General features: G+C 41.6%; 1 non-coding gene across 1 annotated transcript; it reads left to right on the top strand.

The window, feature by feature from the left end:
• Nucleotides 1–242: 242 nt before the first annotated feature.
• Nucleotides 243–314, top strand: trnat-cgu (transfer RNA threonine (anticodon CGU)). The gene has a single exon. It is a non-coding gene; the product is annotated as a tRNA-Thr (tRNA).
• Nucleotides 315–13,881: the final 13,567 nt, after the last annotated feature.

The raw sequence follows: 13,881 nt of genomic DNA, 5'->3' as shown, positions 1-13,881 counted from the left end.
CGTTGTGGAAAGATCTGGGAATAATTGGATAGCTCGTTCAAGAGTACGATGGACCAAGTACTCTCCATCGGTATGTATGATTTTATGAAATGTTTTATGATAGTTTCAAATAAATGACGCTGGTCATTTGCCCGTTCCATTATCCCACTTTATGTCTTTGCATATGCGTCTGTGTTTATACAACCGAATTGAAATGATGTGGGATTCGGTAGCAATACGACGCCAGTCACACAGTTTATCAGGGCGCGGTGGCCAAGTGGTAAGGCGTCGGTCTCGTAAACCGAAGATCATGGGTTCGACCCCCATCTGTGCCTATCGATATTTTATCACTTTAAATGTCATATTTTGAAGCTTTTTCCTTTTTCCCTGTCAAAACACATCATAATTTTGAACCAGCGCCATAAATCGCCTCTTAACATTTTCTATTCTAAGGAGAAAAATCCCAGCTTCTCCAGTCTCTTCGTATAAATGAGGTCCCCAACTCTGGCAGTATTCTAGTAAATCTATTCTGCACCCTCTCCAAGGGCTTGACTTCTTCCCTGAAGCGTGTTCCCCATGCAACATTCCAGCTAAGACCTCATAAGTGTTTTATGATTGTTTGGCATAACTTCCTTGTTTTTATACTCTATTCGTCTATTAACAAAGGAAACGTCCCCATGTCTTCCAGATCCTGCCTTCTTTAAAATTGTACGTTTTAGAGCTGGTTAATACAATACAGGGAGCATTATGATCGGTTTCAGGATCATTGAGCTCCAGAGGCAGATGCCTAAATAGGGATTTAAATTTTCATGTATAAATCTGGCCCCGTTAAAATTGTATCATTAATTCACATTGCCTCTCCTCATTCTACCAAAATGTTTCACTTCATAATTCTCTGCGTTAACTTACATCTGCTATGTGTCTGTTCATTTCACCAGTCGGTTATTTTCATTCTCCCTCTTTGTGCCACTTAGTATCTGCTTTGTGTCCCTTTGCTCTTCTTTGTAGCTTTCCCATTCACCAGGATCTGTGCTATTTTTCGCATTTGTGTCCGTTTTTACTCTTAGTTTAAAGTGGTCCGTTACCTATTTAGTCGTCCATGCCTGTTTTCTTTGGCCTCTCAGGCGGATAAATTGATTCTGTATGACTTTTAATTATTTTTAACACCTCCTGTCGGTTTACCCATTAACAGATTTTTCCCAGTGTATTCTGGACAGTCTCTCTCTCAGCCCCTTGAAGTCGGTCTTACAGAAATCTAGAATGGTAGTAGCTGTTTCACGTATCTCCCTGTCAAACGTTGCGTTGAAGTCGATCATGTTTTGATCGCTATTAAATACATTTTCACTTACCCTTATGCTGTTGAATAAATCCGGCTCGTTACTCATTACTAAACGTAAATTGGCATGCCCCTTGTTCGTTCTGGAATATATTGTTGTAGAACTTGCCCGGACACACTGAAGAAATTCACAATTTTTCTGACAGATGCTAGTCCGATTATCCCAATATAGATGAAAATTTAAATCCCATATTAAAACCACACTGTCCTTAATACACGCTTGTCTAATCTCTACATTTATATATTCTATTGCTTCACAGCTGCGACTAGGGGTTAGAAAGACACTTCCACTATTGTCTTAAATAATTTCCTATCTCTTAATTCTACTCATAATGTCTCCACGTCCGGCTTACTTGTAGTTAGATCCTCGCTTAGAAGTGAATCATAGAATCATGTTTATTTACAGCAGGCAAGAAGGATATTTCGGCCCATTCGGTCAACGCCGGCCAACAAAGAGCTACCCAGAGGAATCCCATGTTTCAGCTTTTGGTCCGTAGCCCTGTAGGTTATTGCATTTCAAGTGCATATCCAAGCGCGTTTTAAATGATGTGAGGGTTTCTGCCTCTACCATCCTTTCAGGCAGTGAGTTCCAGACTCCCAACTTGCTCTGGGTGAAGCCATTACCCGTCAATTCCCCTCTCAACTTGCTACCAATGACTTTAAATCTATCTCCACTATTTGATGACAATTCTGCTCCGAAATATAGGTCCTTCCCATCCACTCTCTCTCGGCCCCTCAAAATTTTGAACACATCAATAATGTTTCCCCTCAGCTCCCAATGTTCCAATGAAAACAAACTCAGCCTATCGAATCATTACACATAGCTAAAATTCTCTAGTCCATGCAACATCATCGTAAATCTCTTTTGCACCCTCTCTCGTGCAATTACATCTTTCCTGTACTGATGTGTACGCAGTACACTAGCTGTGGCCCAAATAATGTTTTATATAGCTCAAGCATAACTTCACTGCTATTGTACAATATACCTCGGCTAATAAAGGTAAGTATGCCGCATGCCTTCTCAACGAGCACGTTTTCTTTGCATCCTGAAACAGGGAGACAATGAGGAAATATTACAACAACAACAAGAACTTGCATTTATGTAACGCCTTTAACATAGTTAGACGTCAGAGGGTGCTCCACAACAGCTTAAACCAAATTAAATAACGCTGACACCGAGCCACATAAAAGAGAAATTATGGCAGTTGCCCAAAACTTGGTTAAAGAGGTAGGTTTTAAGGAGCACACATCTTGACATCTTTTTGAAAGACTGTAAGCCCAGAATATTAATCAGTGTTATTTCCTCTCGATCTGAAAGTTGCGAGATGTTGGCTTTTGAAATGGACTCATAGGTGCCGAATTCATGATATCATATAGGATATTCAGTGCAAAAACAGGCTTTTCGGCCCAACCTGTCAATATCGACGTTGTGGTCCACTGGAGCATCCTCCCCTCTTCCCGCATCGAGCACTATCAACATAGCCCTCCATTCAGTTCTCCCTCATTTATTTATCTAACGGCTCCTTACATGCATCTATAATATTTTATTCCACCAGTCTGGTGGTAGTAAGTTCTACATTCTTACCACTCTCTGGCTAAAGAAGATTCTTCTTAATTCCCAATTAGATTTGTTGCTCATTTTTCTTATAATGATGGTCTCTTGTAATACTCTTCCCCACAAGTGAAAACACTCTGTATCTACTCTGTCAAAACTTTTCAGGATATTAAAGCGCTCTATTAGGTCACCCCTCAGACTTCTCGTTTCACTACAAAATAAATTGAGCCTGTCGATTCTTTTCTGATAGTATACGATCTTCTCCGCACCCTATCCAGAGCATCGCTATCTTCTTTTAAATATGGCGACCAGCATTGCACACAGTACGCCTAATGTGGTCTAACTGTAGAGAGTTCTGCATTTGGTCGGTTTTGAAACCGGCGTGTCCAGCTGCCTGGTCTATTTAAAAGGGGCCCGCACCTCATTTTTTGAGGAGACATTTCACAGCCATCCTGTAGTAACTAAAGGCCGTTTGCTTACAGAAGCTGATAGTACATTTTCAACATTGTCGATCTGGGTGCACGGGCAGGCCACATCGTGGAGGGAACATTTTGCAGCGTAGTTCTGTACGGATGCAAAAAGAAATGGAATAGCCGAGTTGTGCTCGATTGCAGAGGAGAGGTTAAGGCAATGGACTGCTAATCGATTATGCTCATCTGCTTTGTTAAGCGTTTGTTGCTGATAAAACTTCCAAGAATTTGACTGAATATTACATAAATTGGCTTTGAATCTAAATCTCATCAAAACTGTCATTCCTGATAACATACCTTATCCATTAAGCTGCGCGCTCAGTGACTACGTCACGGTGATTCCTTATATTTTCTTGATATGCCAACTGTATTTACTGACTGGAGGAATTGTATTAACTCCACGTGATCGGCTCGGCTCATCCTTGGAGCGAATTGCGAGTGGTGCGAGCAAATTCTGCAAACTGTGTCATTACTCTTCTTTAAGGAAGGGGAAATGACCCCTACAGGTCCTGCTATGCAAGTGGGCACAGTTCTAATCAACTCCCATGATGCTTAATCCCCTGTTAGCGGGACTGGAAAACCATTTTCAAGAAGGAGGCTCATGGTCTGCTCAGCAGAAAGTCAATGTTCTGCATGTTCTTTCTGACAGCTTTCCAACTGGACACAGGCGTCCAACTGCCGTGCGAGAATTGATGACTATTCCAAGTCAAAAATATTGGAATGTGTTTACAAAACTAATCTTAAATAAGTGACCTGTATTATCAAATAAGAATTTGCAGCATGAATAGCTCTTTATTGACGTCTGTCTCGGCATTCTCATAATGTACACTCTACCTTAAGACAATTTTATAATCGGTGCTGCTTTATTTCACTGCGAGCGCGAAGGGACATATCTGTGCACATATTTGCCCCAAATTTACACCACTCCTTTCCTATTGTGCACATCTTTCTTTAGCCATTTCTGCCCTTGTTGGAGGTTAGATCAGCCCAGGCCGTCCATTGACGCCTGAGAACTTAATCAGCGCAAAACAGAGAAATACAAGAGGCAGAGACAGGGAGAGACAGAAAGATGCATGCGAATCCAATGTCAGAAAAGGTCATTGCATCTTGAGGGGCAATTATTTTGCTCTCTTGAAATGTTGTAAAAGCGTAAAACATAATTGGGCGACGGTTTAAACGTGCTTCGCTCCCTGGCGATCTCTCAGGCTCTGAGCTAGGGAAATGCAGTCCGCAACTGGAGCTCTTATTTATTCGAGCAATGAATGGAGCTTTACACAGTATAGTGGCGAGCAGGTAAATCTGAGTGGATTTCAGGGCCAAAACATTAAACCTTCTGGCTATCGCAGACAGTTGCGGTTTGCTGCAAACAATTTCTTTCCAGCCTCAGAACCAGCCAACCCTGTCCTGCAGGGCTATGGGGAAAGGACAGGGGAGTGGGACTAGCTGAGAGCTGGCACGCTCTCTATGGGACGAATGGCCTCCTGCTGTGCGGTAAGCATTCTATTAAATTACAATTGGACTTTGATGGGACTCGAATCGACAAGTTTGAATGTTTCTATTGAACAGAATCAGCGAGAAGGCCAATGCACGAGCATTGCAACACTGAGCACAACATTTTCAGCGAAATGTTCAGGAAAATCCTTGTTTCTATTGGATGTGGTGCAGGAATTATGTGGACATAACCAATGCCTTTATATATCTTCCCTTTGAAATCGAGTGTGTTTCCGGTACATTATTCTTTACATCAAAGTTATTGATTAAATGTCAAAACGCCTCCACTCCATCCCATATGTAATTTCCACTCTCATCCTCCGTTACAATATTGTGTGCAAAAGCAAACTAAATGCTAGAATAAAACAGTGAAACGTAGATCATGTTGGGGGATACATCAAATGTACTTTCGATTCCTGTAGAAATGTCACAAGCAAAACGATCAGCTCTTCTTGGTAAAGCTCGAACTCACAACCTCGGCTTTTCCGGGGCTTGTATTACCATATAGGTACTGTGCCCGATCCGATTCCACCGCTATAAGTGCATGCAGATGCGGTGTGGTGTTGATGCTCCCATTATGCAGCTGCCTGTTCCACCTGTCTTATAAATCCTCGCCTAAAAATCTATTGCGGCTGGGGTCAATTGAAATTTTGAAGTTTCACATTGATTGATTTTTGTTTGGCAAGGATACGAAAATTTATGGAATCATCGCAGGCAAATGAAATTAAGAATTAGTCAGTTAAAAGTGACCGAAACAGAAACAGCTGCAAACAAACGTTGCATTTTATTCATATTTAACAGCAACAATATCCGGTCCGTGTGCAACTATGTTGTGGTCAGAGAAAAACTCCCTAAGCTTCCAAAACTCCCGTGTCTTTTCTGCGGTTCACTTTCCACTCCTCCCTTCCTCCTGCACGCTGCCAGTTTTTAAACCTTGTCTGGGCGAGGGCATTCTGCAGTCGCAAAACCATCTCTGCCGTTTCATTGCTTGATTTCTATGTTTATTAATTATGAAACTCCTTGAGCTACAATGGTAGCGCTTGCGTCAATACATTAAAAAGCGGTTTATTGGAAACACGTTGAGATCATAGTTTGGTTTTGGACAGAATTGAACCTATATAACTCAAGATGGACAGTTATATTGACAATAAACTATATCTTGTTATAAATGTTGGCTCATTAGTTCCGTAGTGTCAGATGAGGAATTGTTTGATCCGCTCAATTATTATATGTGAGGAACGGGCACGGGTTTTCATTTAGAAATAGCCCACAGATTGCCACTGAGATAACCGTAGTGAGAGTGACAGACAGCACCGTGGTACAAGGCGGAATAGACAAAACAGATGGATAAATAGAAACCGGCCTCTGACTCTGAAAAGGACAAACATCACATGCAAAAGCTCGAACTCACAACCTCGGCATTTCCCGGGCCTACACTGTCATATAATCACCGCGCGCTAACCGATTGCTTCACGGCCTATGCTATCAGAGAACCCATCATACAGCTGCCTGTTCCACCTATCTTACAAGCAAGAAGACAAGGAAGACAAGGAATCATCGAATCAGTCAACACAGACTAAAGCTGTTCATCCCACCGTGTCTGTGCCGGCTCTCTGCAAGAAGCCTTCAGTTATTGAGGCTCCATAGGTTTTCGCCATAGACGTGTTTTATTTTTGTGTGTAATGTTTTGTTATTTGCAATGAATTTGGATGTCCTTGGGTGAAATATATAAATATATTTGTGCATCTGTTTGTGAGTTGTAAATTAAATTGTGTGGAACCTTGATAATCAAATTGTTTGCGTTCATATCTGTTTTATTATAAATGTATTTGTTTTTATGTCTGTTTTTTTTCTGAATTTATCTCTAAGTATCGCTGTGCTACAATTTTATTTACGTTTATTTGCGAGGTGTTTAAAAGTAATATAGATACAAAGGTACACACAGAAAATACATTTATAACAAATACAGATGCACCACAATACTATTAGTTATAACTTTGTTACATTCAAATATATAAACACTAAAACAGATATACAAACTTTATTTATATCCCACAGAACAAATTGCAACTTGACACAGAGACACCAGAATATATTTAGTGCTATCACTGATCAAAGAACATTTTACTCTCTACGGTGCTCAGCAAATTCTGCTGTGCCTGTGTATGCTCTGCTTGTGCTCGGTGTAAGGGAAAGTTTGGGCGGGCCGTGGTATATCGTTTCCCAAGGCTGGGCTGAAATGTGCTGTCTGAGGCCGCATTCAGGGCTATAGTTGATATATAATAATCATCTGGATTTTATGTATAAAGGCATAATAACAACATCTACAGATGTTTCATCCTGGTACACAAATCCACTGCCAAATTAGATCAAATGCTCACCCGCCCCAGTAGGTAACCTTAGCGCGAGCTCTATTGATGTACAACCCGACAACCCAACCCGGTAACAGGTCCCTCCTGTACCAGATCTGATCCCAAAGCCCCACGATTCTGCAGCCCGACCTCGTGCACCGTTTATCCAGACACACGTTGTCATTTCTAAACGTAATAACGCGGGCACTGGGAATAATCCATAGAATACCTTTGTGGTCCTGCTCATTAATTTTCTCAATTGCACTTGAAACTCTGACTGAAGGAACTCATCCCCTTGTTTCCTTCTGTCATTGGTTAGCACATAGATCACGGCTGCTCCCCTTCACCTCTCAGAATGTTCTGCAGCCACTCAGTGATGTTCTTTTCCTAGCAGCAGGGAGGATGTACAGCACGCATGACTCACGTTTGCCGTTGCAGAAAGGTACTGACTTTTGAATTACCAATGACGTCAACTTATGTTACTTTTTATTTTCAAAAGCAAAGTACTGCGAATCCTGTAAATCTGAAATGAAATCGGAAAATGTTGGATATACTCAGCCCGTCAGGCAGCATCTCTGGAAAGATTTCTGAGGACGAGTTGTAATTAAATTTGATTGACGTGAAGCGTCAACAATGCAATCCAGATACGGTCCGATATTTTAATCCCAAAGCGCCAGTTTGTGGGTTTTGAAACCAATGCGGATACCACGCATTAATCTGTGAGCTAAATTGTTGTTGTTGTTCTGGTAAAGTCGCAACACCACAGGACTGCAATAAAATATCCAAGTCTTTAAGATTAACATATGTTTTACAATTAATAAAATGAGCCAGTTCCAAAAGACATTCAATCTTCAAACGGTTAACTTCCGCCGTTTAATTTCCGCAATGTCTGCCGGGGAAAAACACAGGATTTGGCTGTTTTTTTAAATTGCAGTTCAGTGCTGATGCGACTAGTTAACTTTGAACATTCTCCTTTTAAACATTCTCACAGAGGCCGCCTGACTGGTTCACGAGTTCTCGGCATCAACGTTTACTCACCTAGTGGTTAGAATGCAGCGCTCTATCCTCGTCAGCACAGGTTTGATGCCTGTTCTGGGATTTAATCAATTAAAATAAAGCTCATTAAATTAATTTCATAACACTCTGTGAATGAGTAATAATTATTGAAATCACCATGGACAACTTGGCACATTCTGTTTCAAACTGAGGGAAATACATAGCAACAGAGAGCCTGCCAAAATTGAATCAGATTTTGTGCTATGCGTGTGATGAAATTTCAGCATTTCTCATTTCACAGAGTGTATTTTAAGACTCTGCTTAATAAATGCTCAGTGTTTATTACAGCAAGATTCTGGTATAACTGTGATTGGATATTTACTGACTGCACCCGCTCATTTGCAATGGAATTCTTCCAATCACACAGCCTTCGTTCAATCGAAAAAAATCTAGATAATGAATCAATTATTTATTTATTTCAAACAAATCAAATTCAATCTTTTAAAAATAAAATTTAAATGTATTTATTTTTTTAAATGTTAAATATATATATATATATTGTAAATTGGCTTTTTGTCTTGGTTGGTTTTCCGACCCTCAGTCCTTCCTGCCTGTCGATCACCTCTGGTTTCAATGATCGTCTCAGCCCCACGTGTTCCTGACCCCCACGCTCACTCACGCACTGCACAATTGCAATCAGGGATGATAGAAATCTCACTTAATTCTTTTAAAAGGGAACTGCTGTCAGTCAAGGGTCATTCTGCATCTGTGTAAAAGGGATGTGCTTGTAGTCGCGGATCATTCTGTGTCTGTTTAAAAGGGATGGTTGTCATTTCCTGTTCATAATCTGTCCCTTTAAAACGAATTTTCTCATATTCCTGCATCATCCTGTATAGTTTAAAAGGTGTGTGATTTGAACTACGATGGATGAATTGTTAAACTGTTGTGTTCCAAGTTACATGGGGTTTGCCTGCGCCAGTGCGCACCCAGATCACAGTGCATCTGTTCAGTTACTCGAAATATGCTCATCTATTCCTAATCCAATCCTTGATATCGCAGTTGCCCCGAATTTGCTCCCAATAGACACAACAGCATTTTTTGCGCTGATGATAAAGGCTGCGTGACCTAATGGATAGAGCGTCTAACTTCGATTGCAATGGCGACGTTAGCAGATGATTGCAGATTTGAGTCCTGCCGCTGTCAATTAGTTCGCTGCGTTAAATTTTATATGCTTTGTTGTGTTTCTGCGGAAAAACCAACCATCTCTTCCAGTCACATACCTGAAATAAATCAAGGCTGCTTGCTTTGAGAATCGAAGGGCACGTTTTCATCATTGTCGATCTGGTTGTACGGGCAGAGCAAGCTGTGAAGTCGACTTTCTTGCTCGTTCTTTCTGCTTGCATACAAAAAGCAAGAGATTGAATGGCTGACGCTGTGGTGAATCGGAGACGAGGTGATCGAGAGGTGAAAGCGATGGACTGCTGATCTATTGTGCTCTGCACGTATGTGTTCGAATCCCATTCTCGTCGTTATTTTTTTACAGCTTTGACAACCCCCTGATGGTTTTGTTAACCACATCGCCAAATTCCCCTTTTACTGACAAGGATGCTGCACTTTGCTCATGTCATGTCTCAAATTAATAAAATTTTCGTCATAGGGATAACATTTGTCGGACTGTGGAGAGGGGGTCTAATTGGATAGGTCTCTGAGGGACAGCGCAAGCACGATGGGTCGAATATCTTTTCTCACTACCGTAAGAATCTGAGAGCTACGCTCTCCACTATTGGCGGCTCGTTGGGCTAGGGGTATGATTCTTGCTTTGGGATGGTCACATTTGAATTGCGAGAGGTTCAGGTTCCCAATCCCGGCCGAGCATCGCCATCTTTTACTCAAAGTTCCGCTTCTCACAGCCGCCCGACATGTGAGGAAACAGACATATTTCACATTAAATGTTGGTAATACGGGGTTATGGGGAGCGGGCAGTACGTGGACCTGAGTCCATGATCCGATCAGCAATTATCGTATTAAATAGTCGTGCAGACTCGAGGGGCCGTATGGTGTATTGCTGCTCATATTTCATATGTTCTTATGTGTTTATAAATGGGCGGTCCTTTATTCTAAGACTATGTCCCCTAGTTTTCGTTTCCCCTATGAGTGCAAATATGCTCTCTGCATCCACCTTGTCAAGCGTCCTCATTATCTTATAAGTTTCGATAAGATGACCTCTCATTATTCTGAACTCCAGTTTGGATAGCCACAAACTACTTAACCTATCTTCATAAGTCAATCCCCCTCATCTCCGAAATCAACTGAGTGAACCTTCTCTGAACAGTCTCCAATTATATCCTTCCTTAAATACGGAGACTAAAACTGTACGCAGTACTCCAGGTGTGGCCACAGTAATACCTAGAACAATTGTAGCAGGTCTAATTTGCTTTTATAAACCATCTCACTTGCAATAAACGCACATTCCATTTGCCTTCCTGATCAATTGCTGTACCTGCATACTAATTTTTATGTTTCAAGCACAACGACCCCCAGGTGTCCCTGTACTGCCGCCATTTGCAACTTTTCTCCATTTAAATTTAATTTGCTTTTCTATTCTTTCTGCCACAGTTGGTAGCGTCACATTGTCACACATTATATTGGAACTGACAAACTTTTGCCCACTCACTTAGTCTGTCTATATCCCTTTGCAGTTTTTTTTTGTGTGCTGCTCAGAATTTGCTTTCCTAGCCATCTTTGTATCATCAGCAAACTTAGCTCCTTTACACTCGGTCCTGTCATGCAAATCGTTAATATACTGTGTAAATACTTGTGTTCCGAGCACTGATACCTGCTTGAACCCACTAGTCACAGTTTGCCAAATGGAAAATTACGCATTTATCCCGATGCTCTGTTTTCTATTTTTGAGCAAAGCCTCTATCGATGCGAATATTTTACTCCCAACCCCGTGAGCTGTTATCTTGTGCAGTAACCAATTATGTGGCACATTATCGAATGCCTTCTGGAAATCCAAATACACCATATCGACTGGTGTCCGCTTATCCACTCCTTACATCCTCAAAAACTCCAGAAAATTTGTTAAACATGATTTCCTTTTCATGAATCCATGCTGATTCTGCTTGATTGAATCATGCTTTTCCAAATGTCCCGCTACTGCTTCCTTAATAATGGAGTCCAGCATTTTCGCAACGGCAGATGTAAGGGTAACTGATCTATAGTTTCCTGTTTTTAGCTTGTCTCGTTTTTAAGGGGCGTTATATTTGCCGTTTCCCAATTCGCTCTAACCGCCTCCGAATCCAGGGAATTTTGAGAAGTTATAACAAATGCATCCATTACCTCTGCAGCCACTTCTCTTAAGACCCTCGGATGAAAACCATCAGGTCCAGGGCAGTTGTCTGCCTTTAATGCAATTATTTTACTAGCATTACTTCGTTCGTGATAGTGATAGTATTAAGTTCATCCCTGCCTATATCCGCTTGATTATCCACTATTGGGTTGTTTTTAGTGTCATCTACTGTAAAGACCAATACAAAATATTTTTTCAACGTCTCTGCCATTTCCCTGTTCTCCAATATTAATTCCCCAGTGTCATCCTCCAGGGGACCAACATTTAAATTAGCCATTCCTTTCGTTTTTATGAATTTGTAGAAACTCTTACTATCTGTTTTTATATTTCCTACTGGTTTACTTTCATTATCTATCTTCCCTCTTTAATCATTTTTTTAATAATTCTCTGCTGGCTAAAAGAAATCCCCAATCCGCTGCTCTCGTCTCCCATTTGACTTGGCCGCATTGTATACCTTTGATTTCAATTTGATAGCCTCCATTATTTTGTTAGTTAGACACGCATGGTTATCCCTTCTCTAACAGCCTTTCCTTCTCATTGGGTAAATTTTTGTTCAGAGTAATAAAATATCTCCTTAAATGTCTGCACTGCTCATCAACCATCCCACACCTTAGGCTACTTTCACAGTCTACTTTATCCACCTCTGCCATCATACCTTTGTAGTCCCCTTCATTTAAGCTGAGGACACTGGTTGGAGAACCAAATTTCTCTCCCTCCAACTGAATTTGAAATTCAACCATATTGTGGTGACTCAATCGTATACGATCTTTTACTGCGAGATCATTTATTAATCCTGTCTCATTACACAGTACTAGAGCTAAGATAGCCTGCTCCCGAGTTGGGGTAGCATGTACAGTAGAAGCAAACTATCCCGGATACACTCTATGAACGCCTCCTCAATTCGAGCCTGACCAATTAATTTTATCCAGTAAATATGAAGATTAAATGCCCCGATGATTATTGCCGTTCTTTTTTACAAGCCTCCATTATTCCTTGATTTATACTCCGTCCAACCGTGGAGCTACTGGTAGGAGCCCAACAGCGGCTTTTTCCCGTTATTGTTTCTTATCTCCACCAAAACTGATTCAACCACTTGATCCTCTCGTTTCTCACAAACACTCATCCCATCTTTTATTAACAGTGTTACCCCACCTGCTTTTCCTTTTTGTCTGTCCTTCCGAAATGTCAAATACCCCTGAATATTTATTTCCAGTCCTGATCCACTTGCAACCACGTCTCTGTAATGTCTTTCAGATCATACTCATTTTTGTCTATTTGTTCCGTCACTCATCTGTTTTGTTACGAATGCTACGTGCATTTAGAAAAGATGCTTTTTAAATTTGTTTTTTACCCTTTTTTCCTGCTTGTTTCCTCTGTCGTAGAAACTCACTTTCTACCTTTTGCTTTTTAATTACAACTCTACTCCCCTCCCTATTGAATCTATTCTAAGGTTCCCATCCCCCTGCCAAACTAGTTTAAACATTCCCCAACAGCACGAGCAACCACCGCCTCCTTCCGGCCCGCCACAATGCGAGGTTATTTGTCCCGGCTCTGTTGAGGGGCAACCCGTCCGACTTGTACAGGCCCCAACTCCGCGAAAATCAGTCCAAATATCTCAGGAAACTAAAGCCCATCCTCCTGCACCATCTCTCCAGCCATGCATTCACGTGCTCTATCCTCCTATTACTCTACTCACTAGTTCGTGGCACCTGGAGTATTCTGGAGATTACTTCCTTTCAGTTCCTGCTTTTTAGCCTCTAGCGTAGCTCCCCAAACTCAGCCTGGAGGACCTCAGCCCTCTTTCTACCTATGTCATTGGTAACAATATGGACAATGACCGCTGACTGATCACCCTTCTCCCTCAGAATGCCCTGCAGCCGCTCGCTAACATCCTAGCCCCCAGGAAGGTAACATATTATTCTGGTGTCACGTCTGCGGTGGCAGAAGCGCCTTTCTGTTCCCCTGATTATTGAAACACCTATCATTAAGCTATTCCTTTCTTCTCCCTCCTCCCCTGTGCAGGATTTGTATCTGGCTGCACTCGCCACAAGCACTATCTCCACACAGGTACTCAGAAGATAATATCTGTTGGCGAGCGAGATGGACTCGGGGGCTCGTGCACTACCTGCCTCGTCCTCCTATTCTGTCTGCTGATCACCCTCTCCCTCTCTACCTGCACTCTCTTAGGTTGCGGGGTGAATAGTTGATGGCGAACAGTTTGCAGGGCTCTGGGGAAAATGTCTCATTCCTGCTTCTGTGATGCTACAATCCTCTCTCTCAGTGAGCTTGTTTTTTCACCTTTAATCGTCAGTTCATGGATTTAATTCCCGGCCGTGCCGGCAGGGATTTTC

The sequence above is a fragment of the Pristiophorus japonicus genome, unplaced genomic scaffold (genome assembly GCF_044704955.1).
Source record: "Pristiophorus japonicus isolate sPriJap1 unplaced genomic scaffold, sPriJap1.hap1 HAP1_SCAFFOLD_1073, whole genome shotgun sequence".
NCBI lineage: Eukaryota > Metazoa > Chordata > Chondrichthyes > Pristiophoridae > Pristiophorus > Pristiophorus japonicus.
The sequence above is the reverse complement of the archived record's forward strand: the minus strand, read 5'-3'. Positions and strand labels throughout refer to the sequence as shown.